Source organism: Zingiber officinale, chromosome 11B, assembly GCF_018446385.1.
Source record: "Zingiber officinale cultivar Zhangliang chromosome 11B, Zo_v1.1, whole genome shotgun sequence".
Lineage (NCBI taxonomy): Eukaryota > Viridiplantae > Streptophyta > Magnoliopsida > Zingiberales > Zingiberaceae > Zingiber > Zingiber officinale.
In genome coordinates this window covers 85558925-85578817 of record NC_056007.1, presented here as the reverse complement: position 1 = coordinate 85578817, position 19893 = coordinate 85558925, and the positions used below count along the sequence as shown (strand labels likewise).

Sequence of the window (19893 nt, the reverse complement as noted above, 5' to 3'; positions counted from 1 at the left end):
ATGGTCCTACTCAATACACTCTAAGTGTACTAGTGTAATTATATAGTTAAGATAAACTAATACCTAATTACACTACGACCTTCCAATGGTTTGTTCCTTTCCATCTTGGTCGTGAGCTACTGTTTATAATTTATAAGGAACCGATAACATGATGTCCTGTATGTGACACCACACACCATGTTATCTACAATATAAATTAATTGAGCAACTACATTTATCATAAATGTAGACATTTGACCAATGTGATTCTTATTTCTAGATAAATGTTTATACCAAAAGCTAGGCTTTTAGTATACACTCTAACAATCTCCCACTTATACTAAAAGACTAAGCTGCCATATCTGCTGCCATACATCTGATTCCCATCCCTTCAACATGCCCATCAAAAGCTATTGCCTTAAGGACCTTAGTGAAAGGATCTATAGGTCATCACCTGATGCAATCTAGGCGGCAACAACTTTTCCTCGTTTATACGATTCCTCGTATTGGGTGGTACTTGCTCTCTATTGTGTTTATTTGCCTTATAGACTTATGGTTTCTTCGAGTTTGCTACTGCACCAACATTATTACAATAAATTGTAATAATTTTGAACAACACAAATCATATCTAAGTCTATCTTGAGGTTATTAAGTCATTCAACTTTTATGGCTACCTCAGAGGCTTGCCGTATACTAAGCTTTTATGGTGGAGTTCGAAAAACACCTATGCTTATCACTCTTCCTAGTTATGACTTTACCTCTAAAGTAAACACAAAACCCCAGGTTGACTTATTACATGTCCTATCCGATTGGAAGTCAAAATCCATACGACCCGAGGACTAAATTAAGCGCCTTGTAAGCTAACATATAATCTCTAGTTCCTCTAAGGTACTACAATATATGCTTTCATTGCAGTCCACTGTCCTTGTCGAGGTTACTTTGATATCTGCTAACTATGCCCTTGGCAAAGCAGATTTCGATCTCGTGCATAGCATATTTCCAACAGCAGTAGCATAAAGAACCGCCTTTATTTCCTTTATCTCCTTTGATGTCTACAGAGACATATCTTTAGATAAAGTTACTCCATCCTAAAAGGTAAGAAACCTTTCTTGGAGTTTTGTATGCTTAAAACGAGCAAGGATTTTCCGATGTATGAAGCTTGGGATAAGTAAAATATTCTTTTCTTGCGATCCTTATTACTTTGATCTCGAGAATATATACATTCTCCCAAGTCCTTTATATCAATTGTTTGGACAACCATACCCTTACTTCGACAACATTTTGATATTGTTTCCAACTACCAAAAATTATCTAAGTATAGTCAAGAAATACCACCACGTTTCCATCACATCTTTTGTATACAAGACTTATCAGGTTCTTAAATCCATAGATCGGATTACTTTGATAAAGGATGTTCCAGACCTTGAAGCTTTGCCTCGATCCATGGGCCGATTGAGCTTACACAAGATACTCTTAGCCCTTTGCATGAACCCTTCTGTTTGCTTTATATGGATGTTTTCTTGAAGACTTCCATAAGGAATCTTGTCTTGACATCCACTTGCCAAATAGATAAAAGAATCGGGATAGACTTAAGCATGACTACGGTGAAAAAGTTTCCTTTTCATCTAGCCTTCTTTGAAAGTTTCTACCTTCTTATCCATCTTTTCCTAATATAGACCTTTTACACCCAAAGGCTTTTATACCATTTGGTGGTTCTATAAGCTTCAGATTTTATTAGAATATATATTCTAATTCCATTATTCATTACTCTTTGCCAAGATATTGCATCTTTATCTTGGAGTGCTTCATCGTATGTCCGGAGATCGGGTTCATGTCCTCCGGGGATCGAGTCCAAAACTCTCCCAAAACATAAATCTTTTTAGGTTGCTTAACCCTCCCACTACGATGAGGCACTTTCCGTAATTGTGTATCATTTGTGATCGTGTTGCAGTTCTTGTGGTATCTCGTCTTGTACAGTTGGTACTAGATTAGACATGTCTTTTATTATTTCCTTAAGAACAAATTTACTTATGAGCACGTGGTTCATTATATAGTCCTTTTAAAATCAGTCATTGATGCTAACAATGACCTTCGATTTTAAGACTATAAACCTACTTTTGTTTATCTAGGATAACTTACAAACAAGTGAACTCCTATTCAACTTATTATTATCTCTCTTTACATATGTGCTGGATTACCCGAATCCGAATATGCTTCAAAATAGGCTTACGCCTATTCAGCAATTCTATATGAGTAGAGAGTTCTAACTTGGAAGGTACTATGTTCACTTTCGTTTTCAGAGTTTTATCCTTAAAACAAATTTGGTAATTTTATGAATAACTCATCATCTATCTAATTATTCCATAAGAGTCCTTTACCTTCTTTCTACTACACCATTCTGTTGGGGTGTACCAGATGCAGTTAGTTGGGATTGAAATCCAACTACTGATAAGTGACTCCTAAAATCTCTCAAGAGGTACTTGCCACTACGATCTTCCATAGTGACTTTTTACTTTAACATTTCTCCGCATCAACCTTGTACTCTTTGAACTAATCAAAGTACTTAGTCTTGCGATACATTAAGTAAATTTATTTGTATCTTGAATAGTTGTCTATAAAATAGACAAAATATTCAATACTACCTCTTGTCTGGATAGTCATAGGATCACACAAATCAGAATGAACCGATTTCAACATATCTTTGACTCCATACCCTTGGACTTAAAAGCTTCTTGGTTATTTTCCTTCCAAGTAAGACTCGCAGGTTGGAAATATTTCCACCACCAATGAACCCAAAAGTTCATAAGCTACCAATGAATCCTACTCAAGTATAACCTAGCTTTTAGATGCCAAGATATAATTGGTTCATTTCGAAGGTTGCTTTTTCTTAAAATTAGAAGATGTGTTACTAATTTCCATTTGTTGCATCGTGGGAGTTATTGGATTATAAATTGTCAACCATCAGAATAGATAACTTCCCTATTTTCTTGATAACAACTTTGTTATCAAAATAGACACAATATCTATAATAGTTTAGAAACTGAAATCGGGTTCTTTCTAAACTTGATGCGTAAAGACAATTACTTAAAATCCATATTTTATTCTTATCAAAGGATAAACATCTCCCAATTGCAATAGCTACCACTTTTACAGAAGTGCCCGTGTGGACGGTGATTTACCTTTCATTTAGTTGTCGGGTTTCCTGGAACCCTACAATGAATTGCAGACATGATTAATGACATCTTGTATCTACACTCCAGGTTCCGGTAGATAACACCACTAGACGTGTTTCAACTAATGAATTAAATACACCTAAATTGTTCTTAGTCCTAAGAAGACAGTCTACCTTAATGTCCAAATCCTATTTCCAATCAATTATAATTGGGACCACTAAGTCTATCCTAAAGTATATCGACAGTGGGTTGACCATCATCCTAAGAATCACAAAATATTTGGTTAAGACTTCAAATTTAAAATAATATTGATTCCTCTAACAATATTATTTAAATTTACCAACACTCAAAACACCGTAAAATTTGTACGCCACGTTAGTGTGGACGTATCAAAATCAACATTTGTAAGAGGAGGGTTTTACCCATTAACTATCTTGTCAAGCGTAACTTTATGACAAATAAAATTATCTCAACAGTTAATTTTGTATGCCGCGTTAGTGTGGACGTATACAAAATCAATCATTTGTAAGAGGGTTTTAACCCTTTAATTTTATTATCTTGTCAACCTAGTTTTATGATTAATAGTTGGTTTCATTTGGTCACACAAATAACTGTGACTCGATGGGAGGATACTATTAGATGTGTCTAAGTGTATACCATACTTGACACTAAGTCCATTAATTATGCCCCTTCGGTTGGGGAAGATCACACGCTCTTAATTAACTATAGTCATCCAAAATGGAAGTCTATTCTAGTGATCTGCAAACTAGCTCAGTTATGGAGGAAGGCACTCGAGCCAACGCGCAAGCTTGTTTGCATCACTTACAAAGACTATGGGATTTACTTAAAATCCCTCTCCCACTTAGTTATTTATTAATGAGGAATTTTAACTATGCTAGCCTACTAAACTTGTAAACTAACACGCACACACAATATAAAAGCAATAAATAGAAAATCTAATTTTCAACTATTATGGCTTTTATCTCTAGTTATCCTCCGTGTGTTGTCATCCCAAGTTGCTGCCATATTTGGCCGTCTAGCTGTTGCATCCATCTTGCTCTTTGTTCCGCTGCGCCTCTGGTCCTTAGAAGGTTCCACGCTTTGCAAGATTCGATCCATGACATAAATAGAATTTTACATTTTGATCCTATATTCCTCGAAGGAATGTACATGTAAACTAGATCGAACATAAAATAAAATTTACATCCATCGATCCTATATTCCATAAAAGGAATGTACGTGTAACTAGATCAAAAATAAAATCTAATAAAACTAAATCGACTCTGTATTTTATAATCCAATCGTACACATGATAAAATGCCCTTCGTATCGAGGTCCATCACACATAATAACTATAAGCCATAATAGTTGGATCCTGCGTCCACAAAGTTAGCACATCCTACTATTAACGCCTAAATTATGTATGGCATGTGCGTAATTAAACTAATACCAAATACACAGAGGCAAAACCCTAGCTCTGATACCAATTGTTGGTTGCTACTCGGAAAACCTAGAGGTTCCACTGTACAAAAATTTTGTACAAAGGTCTGAACCTTTTCCTAGCTACCATGTGTTCTTTTAAATTAAATTTTGGATCGCCTGCGGAACTTAACACGTTTGATCCAATACTTAATCGATTTGTTCTTTTAGGTTTTGACTTGGGTCTCCTGCGGAACTTAACACGTTCGACCCAAATCACCTTAAGTTATTAATTCCATTAAATATTAATTTCCATAATTGGTTCCCAGTACTGACGTGGCGAGGCACACGGCTTTCTTGGATATGGGAGCAACCACCACCGACTAGACAAAACCTTTTATAAAAAGCTAATATTTAATTTCCTAAAATAACTTTAGGTGAACCGAAAAGAACAATCAAATCACAAGGAAAAGAAAAACAAAAGAACACTATATCGAAAACAAATTCGAAACTCTAGAATCGTATGCCTCTTGTATTTAGTATTATTTCCAAAAATAACTAGTATGATGCGGAAAGAAAAATTACTAATTATACCTTTTAGAAATACCTCTTGATCTTCTACCGTATTCCTCTTCTAACCTCGGACGTTGTGTGTGCAACGATCTTCCGAGATGAGAACCACCAAGCACCTTCTTCTTCCTTGCAAGTTTCGGCCATCAAAACTTCTCCTAGGATGAAGAGGTTCGCCCACCACCATGCTCGAGGGATGCTAGAAAAGAGGCTTCTTTCTCTCCTTCTTCTCCTTCTTAGATCCGCCACCAAAGCTAACTCCACCATGAGAAAGTTCACAAAGGAGAGGAAAGAAAAGAAAGGGCCGGCCACAAAAAAGAGAGGAGAAAAATAAATAGAGACATTCACCTTGAAGCCTCCTCTACCCCTCTTTTATAATCCTTGGTCTTGGCAAATAAGGAAAATTTAATAAAAACTTCCTTAATTCTTTTGCCATTAAAAGGAAAATTTATTTAATTAAAATAAATTTTTCTTTTATATTTAATGGTAGGCCACCTTAATCCCTTAATCAAGGAAATTTTAATTCAACAAAATTAAAACTTCCTAATTTGCTTCAAATTTATAAAATTTCTCGAATAATTTTTCCCTTCATGGTGGTTAATAAAAAGAATTTAATAAATTAAAATATTTCTTTTAAACATGTGGATAAAAGAAAGTTATCTCTAAAAATTAAAATCTCTCTTAATCTACGAATAAGGAAAGATATCAAATCTTTTCTTAATCTTTTAGAAACTAATAAAGAGAATATTTAATTTTAAACTTCTCTTTAAATTATTATCATGGTTAAAAGGAAAGTTTTCTTAAAAATAAAATCTCCTTTCGATCTACAAATGAAAGATTTCGAATCTTTTCTTAATCTTTTTAGAAAGCTTTAAAAGGAAAGATTTAATTTTAAACTCTCTTTAAAACTATGATATCCACATAAGAAATAATTTTAATAAAAATCCTTTTAATATGATGTGGTCGGCCACTAAGCTTGGGCTCCAAGCTATTGGCCGACCACCTTAAGGCCAACCTTTAGGCTTGACCAAGCTTAGCTTGGTTGGCCCCTATTGGTTGGGTAAGAAGGTGGGTATGTAGTGGGTATAAATCTCTATATCTGAGAGGCTACGATAGGGACCGAGAGGAGGAATTGGTTTTGGTCTCCAGTGAAATTAAGCTTCCGTGTTCACCGAACACAAATTCATTGATAATAATTCATTCCACTAAAGAACTATTATTGAACTACGCACCGATCCCAAATTACATTTTGGGCTCCTTCTTATTATGAGTGTGTTAGTCTCCATGTTTAAGATGTCGAATGCCCGTTAATTAAGCGAGTTATTGACAACTCATTTAATTAATATCTTAGTCAGTAGTACCACTCAACCTTATCGTCATGTCGGACTAAGTCCACCTGCAGGGTTTAACATGACAATCTTTATGAGCTCCTCTTGAGGACATTCTCAACCTAGATTACTAGGACACTGTTTCCTTCTATAATCAACAACACACACTATAAGTGATATCATTTCCCAACTTATCGGGCTTATTGATTCATCGAACTAAATCTCACCCATTGATAAATTAAAGAAATAAATATCAAATATATGTGATTGTTATTATATTAGGATTAAGAGCACACACTTCCATAATAACTGAGGTCTTTGTTCCTTTATAAAGTCAGTATAAAAGGAACGACCTCAAATGGTCCTACTCAATACACTCTAAGTGTACTAGTGTAATTATATAGTTAAGATAAACTAATACCTAATTACACTACGACCTTCCAATGGTTTGTTTCTTTCCATCTTGGTCGTGAGCTACTGTTTATAATTTATAAGGAACCGATAACATGATCTCCTGTATGTGACACCACACACCATGTTATCTACAATATAAATTAATTGAGCAACTACATTTATCATAAATGTAGACATTTGACCAATGTGATTCTTATTTCTAGATAAATGTTTATACCAAAAGCTAGGCTTTTAGTATACACTCTAACAAATACCACATATGTGGGAGCAATGAAAAATTCTCAATATGTGGGAGCAACGCTCCACCACAACCAAATCCGTAATATGTATCTACAATATATACATAGGGCAATACTCCGCTACAAGCAATCCACAATAGGTGGGAGCAATGCTCCACCACAAACATCCCACCAGTGACCAAGACACCTGACTATCCAACTAGAGGCTGCACGAGATCACTCAACCACATATCACTGTGGCAGCCAAAGGTATAACAATCCAACAATCAAATCAAACTCATCCTCAAATCTATCAACATCGTAGTGAGTCACTCACTGATAAGAATATGGGTTGACAGGGTAATCCAACAAATGACATAATGCAGACATTCCACATCCTGCATTCAACATAAGTAGAATCATCATGCTGCTACCAACAATACACTTGCTCACACAACATATGTATGATCGACATAATCCTCCAATTTGTACACACCAAACACACTCATAGCACAGGTAAAAATCAGTGTGATACCTCCAACAATATCTACCGAACCCGTGTGCATATATCAACATAGGTATAATCGACAATACACCTCAAACAACCTCACATGACATATATACACCTATGCCAAGAGTATAATCAACGTAATACTTCCAACAAAGCCTAATAGACACAAGTGCATCCACAAATCAAATATAATCAATAAAATACCTCAAATATTACACCGAACACATCTGCACATATCACAACTCAAATTTAATCGATAAGATACATCCAATAAAACACTCAAACATATGTGCACATTTCACAACATAGTTTTAATTGACAAAATACCTCCAATAAACAATCAGACATGTATGCCTAACCACTCAGGTATAATTTACTAGAAATCCACAATAATCATATGTATAAATGTATACGACCCAAAAGATAAAGTCAGAATTCAAGAACATCAAGACACTCTCATTTTTATCCTCAAAAATATCAGCCCACATAATATCAGATGAATCAGTCTCTACTCCCTATGAGAGCAAGTTGACATTCAAAACATCAAATCATTATTTATCCACATAGTCCAATATCAGAGGAAACAAATATCAATCTTATCATCCTATTAACTAACCACAACTAACCAGATTTATTAAAATTCATAGGTACACTCAACTGTAAACTCTCTAGCACCCGATTCATAATCTGATCACCAACTGAAATCATCAAACCTGTGAATATCATATATGACACTCACTATGTCACCATCAACGACAACCCAAATAATAGATTTTCAAAATAGTTATCCACTAATATAGATCATCAAAACAAATATCTAGTAATAGATCATCAGACAACCACACAACATTTACTCTCATAAATCATTAGAAATCAACATATCACAGTGATATCCTCAACTCAAACCATTCTCATGATCATCAGACTCATCAACTAGATCGCTTTCATTGTATACCCTAATATCCAAAAGATGTGAGTATAAAAATCTCTACTAGTTAAGTCAGCGGGAATATGTAGGTATCATTCGTTATCCATTATGATAGCGGTGGTATGTGCCTCCGTCTCTTACTAGTAATGTGAGCTAAAACTACGATGGTATGATATGAAAATCACCGTGACTATAATCCTTGATCTCTATTAAGGTCGACCATTCAATGGCTAACCCATCACATGTAATATGTGTTACAACAACAGGTATTAAATAAAGAATGCTAATACATGTCTTAAACTATAAAATTAAACATCATACCTATATGCCGTCTGGAGATATTCCATCGCTGTCCAGTCTCCCAATTTGACCTCAAAATTCCGAACGAGAAAATCGTCAGAAATCCATATAAATCCAAAACGGAAATCCATAACATATACATAATGGAAAAAAAATCCGTGCAGCCCAAAATAACTACCCAGTTTGACTCGTAAACTTGGGCCAACCCAAATATCCAGAACACCCAAAAGCAGGTAACATAACCCGCTCTGATACCAATAAATTGGTATCAGTTAAATCTCAAAAATCCGTAACACGAAAAAAACAAGTATCGCCAAACTTGGCGCTCTGATACCAAATAAATTGGTATCAGGTTATCCCAAATATCCAAAATACGAAAACAAAGATCGTAAAACCTAAGCTTTGATACCACTAAATTGTCACGCCCCGGAGGAGTCCCTGTCTGAAGAAATTTCGGCAGCATCTCCCCTGTACAACGGACAATCTGAAACTTTCTACATATCTCTATACCTCAGCCACATGCGGCTGGAATAATAACAATAAATATAACACAACCACACAAACATCCACGCAGTTATATATAATCAAACAAAACAGTAATACTCTGACTCGAAAACCACCCTACTCAACTACACTCGTAAAACACCAATCCGACAAACTTACCTCTTCTGCCATTCAGGCAGACATGAAGTAAAACATATCCAAACCATACCAAAAATCCATCAAACGATAAGAATCCATACAAGATCCATAAATAAAACCAATACAAGACTAAGACATAGTCCGATAAAGAAAACTAAAATAACATCTCATGAGAGGTCTAGCACTACGTGCGATGGGGACTAGCGACTAGCGCTCGGACGACCTCGACGAAAATATAACAACAATGGAGGCGGGTGAGTCCAACACTCAGTAGTCTGGTGATATCTGAGTAAGGAAATAACACTCAAGCTAATCGTCGACGGTCTCCGATATAATAAATATAAATATCAAGTAAGCGGAGAAGCTATCTTAACCGGGACTTGAGTATAAGGTCGAACAATCGAGTGGTATAAAAATCTGTATGCGTATCGCAAACATAGGTATCCAAACAATACGCGTATAAATGTAGCGAACACAAAACAAGCAATAAACGATCACGTATGATCTTAATGATCTGTGCTAGTCGATCATCTCACTGATGGTGAAATTTGAGTGGGTAATTTGTGACAAGTGCACTCTGTCGTCACTACTCCTAATGAGTGACCGAGTGGATGGGATCTTGTCAGAGTACACTATCCTCCTACCCCAAATGGGGGAGCTTAATGCTCTCAACTCCCGATACACGATGACGGGAGGAATCCTGCCGGATAACACGTTGTGTCACACTACCCGTGGCGGACCAACGGTGCTATGAGTCCTTGCAACACACTCTGCACAATCGACCACTAACTCACGAGTGGTGGTGTGTGCAGATCCGTATAGCGGCGTGTGCTCAACAATAATGGGTGGACTTTCGCGCGACGCAATCACGCAAATGGTGCGTAGCACTAAAACAAAATATCGACCTAATCCATAGATATATAAAAGTGTATCATGGGTCAACGAATCAACTCGAATCAAAGGTACGGAAGGTATAAAAAAGCCTAGGTCCTGAACATGGTGAAGCATGATATATCACTACCCCTATAAGCATGTATCAACAGGTAAGGAATATATGAGATGCAAAATAAACAATCAATCAATCATGTAACAATTGTCGGGTAGTGATTAACCAGAATAAATAAGAACATAATTAATGCAACTTGTTATATTCACTACTAAGTATATCAAATGACATAAGTCAAAAGTACCCGCCTCCAATCGAAAAGCCCAAATCTGGTCCGAATACGACGTCGAGATACTCGTCTCGCGTCAAAGTCCTGTAATACCAATAGTTATACCTTTATTTAGCTAAAATTCCTATAAATAGCTAAATAAATTCTTTAACCCTAAATTAGGCAAAACCTTAATTCAAAAGCACATAAACCTAATCAACATGTATCATAATCATGTTCCTTACCTAGACTCACATGATCATCTAATTAAGCAATAATGCTAGATTCGTAGACCACATCAGATATAAAATGTATCAAGATCTCTACATCATACCTTACTGCTCCTTCACCTCTCACAACCCTCTTCTGTTAATTTACAACCAGATAGGTCAATGAATTCAGTCCCCAGTAGCATTGTTGTCGGATCCCAATAGCCAGAGTCGCTGCTGGAAACCTAGAAAACCCACCAGAAAAACCCCCTTCCAGCTGTAATCCCTCACCGAACATAACAGGAAGAGATTAAAATTCCAACTAAAGATAGATTCTTATTCCAACTTCAATCCAGCACTCCCTTACCTACAAGATCACCACTCTGCTGTAAAGAAGAGAGTGGCACCGTCAGTGGTGAACTAGGGCACAGTAGCAACACAGATAGAAGAAATCCACCGATTGGTCCAAGCAAGGTCAAGAATTGAGATCATTAACACAGATCAAGCCATAACCCAAATTCCACACCACACAACTTACCTTCAAAACCAACTAAGGCTCGGCTGTACCTGATGGCCGGCGACAGTGAGGGGCAGAGGTGCGGCTCCGTGCAACGCCGGCTACTAGCTAGGGCACGGCGGCTATCGGCACAAGGGGTGCGGCGCTGCTTTGCTGAGGACAAACGGACGCCGTCAGTGGGCAGAGAGGGCTCGGTCCGGCTGTGCTCGCGCGTCGCCGGTGCTTAGACAAGGAGGAAGAAGAGATCGGCACAGTCGGGGATGGCTAGGGCACAAACCGGCTCGGCAGAGGAGAGAAAGGAATCGGGAGAGGAAGTCGGCGCGAGGGAGGTTTAGGGCATGGTCCTTGGCGAGGAGATGAAGAGAAGGGGGAAGAAGGAACCGCCGGGCCGGCTCCGGTTAGGGCAGAGAGTTCGCGTCGGGCGGGGGAAGAAGTGCGGCTCGGGTGCGCGAGGGAGAGGGAAAAAGGAACGACGAAAAAACAAGAAAAAGAAAAAGGAAAAAGGGAAAAGAAATTAAAACTTTTCCTCATTAAAATAGGGTAGTCTAAACAGGCTTTTCCTGAACCTATTTTTATCCCCGTAAACTCGTCCATACGAGCTCCGAAAAATTCCCGAAAAATTTCCAAAAATTCCGGAAAATTCCCTTATTAATATTCGCCTATTTCCGATATTTTACAGGGTTAGTCAGATACTTAGGAGGTATATAGTTTCTTGGTACTTTTCTAAGTTGACCCTGATGGTTTCTAATGTACCAATTTAATTTTCCATAAATCCTAATTTTTGAATTTGGAAATTTCTTTAAGCATGCATCACTTTTCAATTTTTTAATTTCATTTTTTAATTTTGTATTTTCTAATTGTAAAATCTCATTTTCCAAATTTAAATTTTCTAAACTTATTTTTAAATTGGCAATTTCTTTTTCTGATTTGAATAGATCTTTCGACAAAGCTTTAATAAACTCAAAAGACTGTTTAGGGTTTAGGGCACGTACCTTACTTACCTGTTTGTCAGTAGCTCCCCCTTCATCGCAGCTTTCCTCTTCTGTCTCTCCCCCTTGATCAATGCTCATTTCTGAGTCTGAGTTATCTTCAAAGAGAATTCTTCGGCTTCAGATTCGGAGGACGACGAATCATCCCATGTGGCTTTTAGGTTGTGTTTGGGTCAAGCTAGCTTCTTGCTCCTTTCCTTGTCCTTCTGTTTGCTCTTCAATTTTGGGCAATCCTCCTTGATGTGCCCTTCTTCGTTGCAATTGTAGCAACGGACTGTCTTTCTCTTTTGACGATGTTTACTTGACTGCGATCTAAATTGGTTAGATTTAAAGAACTTGTTAAATCGTTTTACCATTAACGCAGCTTCATTTTGGTCAATCGTCGCTTCGGAGTCGGGATCGTCCTTTTCAGCTCGTAGGGCAATGTTGAGGTTCGATTTTTCTACTTGATTTTCTGTAATTCGAGATTCGTGAAGTTCGAAAGTTGAAAAAAAAATTTCTAAACTACTTACCTCAAGATCCTTAGAGATGTAGTACACATCTACTAAGGATGCCCATTCAGGAGTCCTCGGGAAGGCGTTGAGCGCGTACCGGATAGAGTCCCGGTTCGTTACCTCTTCTCCAAGATTAGTTAGTTGCGTGATCATCTCCTTGATCCGTGCTTGGAGTTGCACTACTTTCTCGCCGGTGTTCATTCGGAGATTCGTTAGTTGTGTTCGAAGAATGTCGCGCCTCGCTAGCTTTGCTTTCGAGGTGCCTTCGTGGAACTCTAGGAATTTCTCCCAGAGGTCTTTTGCAAAGTCATAGCTTCTGATCCGACTCACCTCCTGGGGCGGAAGGACGCTGAGCAAGTGAAACTCAGCTTTTCCGTTCGCCACGAAATCCGCCTGCTCCTTCTTCGTCCATTGGTTCTCTTCTTTGTCTTTGGGCGCTGCAAAACCATTTTTCATTGTAATTAAGATGTCAAAATCTGTCTTAAAAAATACCTGCATCTTTCGCTTCCATGTAGCGAAATCTCCGTCAAACTTGGGGGAATGGATGTTCGTGCCGGCCATTGTTCGGATCTTTGTGCTTCAGACGGCGGTTAGTCCTTCTGAGGCTGTCGGGCTCTGATACCACTTGTTGGTACAGCGGAGACCGGTAAGAGGGGGGTGAATTGCCTGCAATAAAAACTAAACCCTCCTCAAGGCTTTCCAACTCTTAAATAAATGCAACTAAAAATAATCAGAGAAATAGACACACAAATTTAACCTGGTTACAACCAAGAGGGTTGTTAATCCAGGGCGATGAAAGGCTCAGTAAGAAACTCCTTCTTTGAAGGCAGAGAAGCCTTTTACACTTTGAGAGCACAGAGGTTGCTTAAACAGAGATTACAAGAGTTGGTTTTTCGTATGAAATCGTTGTTCTGTAAAGCTGCTCGAGACCCTCTTTATATAGGGGCTCTAGAGCTTATCGGGTGACCTGATCTTCGGGATCAGGTTTTGACTTGAGAGGGATCGGTCGATCGATCCCCAGGTTCGGTCGACCGAACTTGCTGTACCTGCCCAGCTTCACGTCCAGGTGCAGTCTCTATGGATCGAGCTTGGGTTCAGTCGACTGATCCTTTTGTTCGGTCGACCAATCGACCAACGGTCTTCAGCTGCGCTGGCTTGATGAAAGCACTTGACTCAGTCTCTGGATAATCTTGGGTTCGGTCGACCGATCAGTCCTCCAACGGCTGGCTTGCTGACGTGGCTTCTGACGTGTCAACATCGGTTGGTCTTCTAAGGATTAGTGTTCGGTCGACCGATCAATAGGTTCGGTCGACCGAACCGTTGACAAGTCAACTCCAGTTGACTTGCTCCGGTTCGGTTCCTTGGGTGATTGCGGCCATCCGGAATAGGGCTCACCCGAACCCAGTTCCCGGCCTTCTCCTCGAGCAGGCTTCCGTCCGGCTTCTCGTCCCTCGAACGCCGCGCACGTTCTTCTCGCTCCACCGGAGTACTCTTCCACAGCTCTCTCGTCCTTCGGACGCACCGAGCCCGTCAGCTCCCTTCCCGTGCCATCCTTCTCGCTAGCTGCGTCTTTCGCTCGACTTCCTGTGCTCCTAAGTTCCTGCACACTCAGACACAGGGGTCAGACAAAACGCAGGACCTAACTAACTTGGTTGATCACATCAAAACTACCACGGGGTCCAACAGTATAGTGTTGGATAGTCAAAGACCCAACAATGATAGATCGGGTCTAGGATACTGATCTAGTGTCTCCAATGCTAAGGGAAAGTCTTATGCTAGGGTTGTATATGACTATAGAAAGGAGAAGCCAATAAATAGTAAGAGAAAGTCATTTAAAGGTAAGGTTAAATTAACCAAGGATAAGGTATCCAAGGTTAAAAAGGTTAGGTTTGTATGCCAAGTGTCACCGGAGGTGCACGGATGTGGCCTAGCAATTGTGGATGAGTCACTTAGGGAGGTGGAGGTGGCTAAGGCTAAGAGCTCTAGGGGGAGCTCAAAGAGTCAATTTGGGACCCATGACAAATGGATCTCAAGTGAGTTTTACTTGGGAGTTTAGAGGAGCCATGGAGTGTGCCAAATGGTTTGGAGACAGACTTGAGTCTCAAACCAAGGGATGTGTTTCATGCATAGAAATATGACATTTGTGGTCATATAGCTTGAAAATTGATTTTTGGATGTATAGAGGCCATATAAACCAATGCTAGGGATGCATTGTGGTTTAGTATGAGCAAATATATCAAGAGGAAGCCAAAACTAGGACTTTAGGTCAAGGTTCAATTGAACCATTTAACTAGTTTTGGGTTTTGTGTCAATCTTGGGATTGGTAGATACATTTTTGAATGTATTTTTCCCAAGTAGACATGGATAAAATAGACCTCTCCACAAAATTTGGAGATTTTTGGATGCCTATGGAATTAATGGTGCATTTCTGAAATTCGGTCAGAAATGCTAAATTGGGCTGAAATCAGTGTGCCAGTCGACTAGTACAGTTACCATTCGACTAGTAATAGTGAATATCGAACACAAAATGCTTCTGTGTGTTGATTTCGATAAGGTCAGTCGACTGGTACTTCTGACAATCAACTAATAGCAGCTTGAAACTATTTTTCAGTGCTGATTTTGACCATGTCAACTCATGTAGATGTATGAGATCCATGGGAGATAAATAAATGAGTTTAGGGTCAGTTTGGTGATCAAGTTTTTGACAATTCGGATATTGTTGGAAAGCTTTTTGGATGTTAGGCAAAGGAGGAGAAGTAAGATTTAGTTAGGAAAACATTGAGTGGCTTTGCGTAGGAGGAGTCTTGTAATAGATTCTTAAAAATCCCTATGGTAAAATCCTAGCTCAATGGGGAGCATAGGTGTAGGGGGAGCCTTGTGATAAGTTCTTAAATATCCCTATGATAAAATTCCTAGCACAATGGGGAGCATAGGTATTGGGGGTACCTTGGGATAGGTTCTAATGCATGTTGCAGTAATTTTGTTTCGGCAGTGTAAGTCCTAGTGTGTATCCTTGGCAACATAAGTCCATTCGGCGGTGTAAGTCCAATTGTGTAGTCTTGGCAACGTAAGTCCAAGTGTGTAGCCTTGGCAACGTAAGTCCATTCGGTAGTGTAAGTCCAAGTGTGTAGCCTTGGCAACGTAAGTCCATTCGGCGGTGTAAGTCCAAGTGTGTAACCTTGACAACGTAAGTCCATTATTTTTAGCATGTTTATTTGCTATTTGTTTTTCCTAACTTAAACGTATTGCCAAACATCAAAAAGGCAGAGATTGTTGGAGCAATCCCAATGGTCCGTTAGACCATGTGTTTGGATATTTGGGCAAAGGGTTTAAGTTAAGTTCACCCTTGTATTTGATATGCGTATATAAGTGTACAGGTTTGCAGGATACACATATGACTCAGGTTGATGGCTTGAGGTCCGGTGAAGGATGGAGCATCCGAGGGACCGTAGACAAGGCAGCAAGGACAAGGGCCGAGGGAAGCGAGTTCGAGGCATACACGAAGGATGAGATTGGGACAAGCCACGGGCTTAGGTGCATCCGAGGGACGAGAGCCATAGGAAGTAGGCTTGAAGGAAAGTGGTCAAAGTTGCAATGAAGAGTCAAGTGAGTCGTAAGGGTGAGGGTCCAAGTGTTGAGAGATTGTACTCGGGTACCAGTCGACTGATAGTTTCATCAGTCGATTGGTGTAGTCGACTGGGAGCGAATAGAATGCTTCTGTTTGCTCAGCCAGTGTGGAGCAGTCGACTGGTACTTTTACTAGTCGACTAGTATCGAGCCGTTGGGTTGTGACAGTCGAATCTCCACAGAGGGTAGTCGACTAGCACTTTCACCAGTCGACTGGTAGGTAGGGTTTTCCAACCTGCGACCTATATAACCAAATCTTGGAAGCTTGGTTAAGGCAACGAAATAGAGGTGGTTAACCCTTATTAGTAGTCTACCTGTGCCCTAGAGTCTCAAGAGTTCTTGTGAGAGTTGTGGTAAGGTTTCTCCACCCACAAGGAGTTACGTGAGCTAGTCGGAGTTTACCAAGGAGTCATCCACAGACGGATCGGGATCGTACATGGACAGCCGTGGAGTAGGAGCAAGGTATCTCCGAACCACGTTATATTAGCGTGTATTGGTTTGCTTGTTTTTCTTTGTCTTTAGCTTTCGTATTTGTGTTTATATTGTTTGTATTTTCACTGCGCAAACTAACTAGTATAGGAAGCTATCGATTTAGGGGTGTCGTCTATCCAAACCTCCTTCAAGTCGGCCACACGATCCCCTACAATATTGACTTCAATGATACTTTTAGTCCAGTGGTTAAAATTATAACTATCAGATTGCTACTATTTATAGCTGTTAGCTCCAATTGACCAATACGATAATTAGATGTTTCCAATGCTTTCCTTCATAAACATCTTGAAGAAACTATTTTTATGGAGCAACCACCTGGATTTATCCACCCGTAACTTCCAACACATGTGTGTCAACTTCAGAAATCTATATATGGTCTTCGGCAAACCCTTTGTGCATGGTTTCATCATCTATCTACCTATCTTCATACTCAAGGATTTTCTAGCTCAAAAACTAATTCTTCCCTATTTTACAAATGTAATGAGGAATTTTTAATATTTGTTCTGATTTATGTGGATGATATCTTAATAACTGGTAGTGATCAAAACGACATTACTACTTTACTTCATCTTATTTGTCAAGAGTTTCCTATTCGGGATCTTGGCAATGCTTGTTTTTTCTTGGTATAGAGTTTCTCTCACATTCTGAAGGTTGTTTTCTCTCTCAAAACAAATATATTACTGGACTTCTACGATGAGCTAAAATGGATGGTTCACGTTCTATCTCCATATTAAATCATTGAAAGTGGTTTCACTACATTTTCATCCTCCTCTTCATTAGCTGACCCCCAGATCTACTGAAGCATTATTGGTGCCCTACAATATATCACCATTACATGACCCGATATTTCTTTCGCTGTGAATCGTGTCTGTCAATTTATGCATGCTCCTACTGAACACCATTGGGAAGGTGTTAAGAGAATTCTTTGATATATAAAAGACACTATTTTACATGGTCTTCTTTTATACAATCAATCCTCACGAGAATTGATTGCCTATAGTGATGCAGATTAGGCTGGATCTCCCGAAAATAGACTTTCTACTAGTGGATATGTCATATTTCTTGGGCGAAATCTTGTTTTCTGGTTTTTAAAAAAGCAACCTATAGTCTCTCACTCAAGTACTGAAGCTGAGTATAAAGCTATAGCTAACGTGATATTAGAAATTATTTGACTACGATATCTTCTTTCGGAATTACACTTTTCCCTAACTGCTATGCTCAAAGTCTAGTGTGATAATATTGGACCAACTTATCTTGCAGTAAATCTTGTTTTCATGCTTGTACCAAGCATATAGAGATTGATTTTCTTTTTGTTCGTGAGCGTGTGGTTATTCGACAATTTTTAGTTTCTTACATATCTACTGAAGATCAAATTGTTGATATATTTATCAAACCATTATCCAGACAACGTTTCACCAAGTTAGCAAACTCAATGTTCAGGCACTCCCGTTGAATTTATCGAGGGGTAATGACAATAATGAAAAATAATCTCAAATTAATTTCGATCAATTCAGATTTATTATATTTGACATCACAATCAGAATCAGAATCAGAATCAGAATCAGAATCGTCATGAATCAAATAGTAAGAATAATACTTTCAAATCTATTATATTTATTACTGTGCTTATAATTGTATATCATATTTAATTTTTTTATTATTGTTTGGACAACTTGTATAAATAAATATATTGACTTTAGTAAATAATATATCAAAGAATTAATTTTCTATTCTATTTTTTTTATCTATTAGTTTCAACAAATGTCTCGTGCCCAACGCTCCATTTTTCCCCATTTCAGATGATCATAATAATTCCCGATTTCACATGATCATAATGTGTTCTCAAGAATTAGAATTCTTGTTAGACAGGATTTTTGCTTCTTGGTTTTTATGTTGATTAGGTTCAAAAGCAATTCATAAATTCTTGTTTCTCTTGTGTTAAATAAGTTGATGCGATTCTGCTAAAGGTTTTAATTTATGTTTTTTTAGTTCGTTATATGAATTATCTATTTAATTATTTGAGATCGATTTATGAATATAATCAAGAACCATATAGATAAGAACGCTTCAAATTTACAGTTTTTGGCTTTGAAAAAAAAGCTATTTTTTTTAAAGAAAGCTGTTTTTTTCTTTTTGAAAAAATAGAAATACGAAACTTTTATAACAAATTTATTTCTTTTTAAGAAGTAATATCTCTCATTATATTAGATTTCAATACTAAAATATGTATGTGGTGGATTGAATATTTTTTTGTCAAACTAAATTTTATTGTAAGTTTCAATTGTGTATAAAATTTGAAAAAAAAAATAGAAGATTCTTTATTTATAGGATTTATTGAAGAGGTTTAATCTTATTGTTTTTTTATTAATAAAACATTTATTTTTTTATATTCTATGTAATATCAAAAAAAACATCAAGATCAATTTTATGCTTTAGTCCCTGGCACAATAGGGCAGTAAGAGGCAAGACAGTATGCATACGTACTCCGGGATCGATTTTAAGACATGACACTTACGCTCAATCGGTTTAAATTACTGTGTGTTTAACTTGTTAATGCATTTGTTAATAATGCGGGACCATATTTATTAATAAAATTTTTATTATCATGCTAAATAAATAAATAAATTTTTAAAGTAATTAAATAATAAAAAATTTCAAATAATCAATAAATTAAATTTAAATTGAGAGCTCGATATATAACATCTAGACGAACCAAACTCAATATAACCTCCAAGACTTGACACAGAATATGGTAAGCGTATGATATTCTGCCCGAATCGGACAGGGGCAAATTCTAGAGATTTCATCACTCGTAGACACCCCGCCATGTGTTGGCTACCTGTGCTCATGTTAAACCTCTAAGTATCCCAAGATAATTTTAATGTGGTCAACCGAGTTGAGTTAGGTTATATTGTGTTTGATCCTTGTG

General features: G+C 37.9%; 1 protein-coding gene and 1 long non-coding RNA gene across 2 annotated transcripts in view; one reads left to right on the top strand and one right to left on the bottom strand.

Annotated features, from left to right (window-relative positions):
- Positions 1–19893, top strand: part of LOC122033371 (putative disease resistance RPP13-like protein 1) — a 201634-nt gene that overhangs the window by 72046 nt on the left and 109695 nt on the right. The window lies entirely within an intron of this gene.
- LOC122033375 lies at positions 10681–11827 on the bottom strand. Its single transcript, XR_006126521.1, has 3 exons — positions 11213–11827; positions 10971–11122; positions 10681–10741 (listed from the first exon to the last, which is right to left on the bottom strand). It is a non-coding gene; the product is annotated as an uncharacterized LOC122033375 (long non-coding RNA).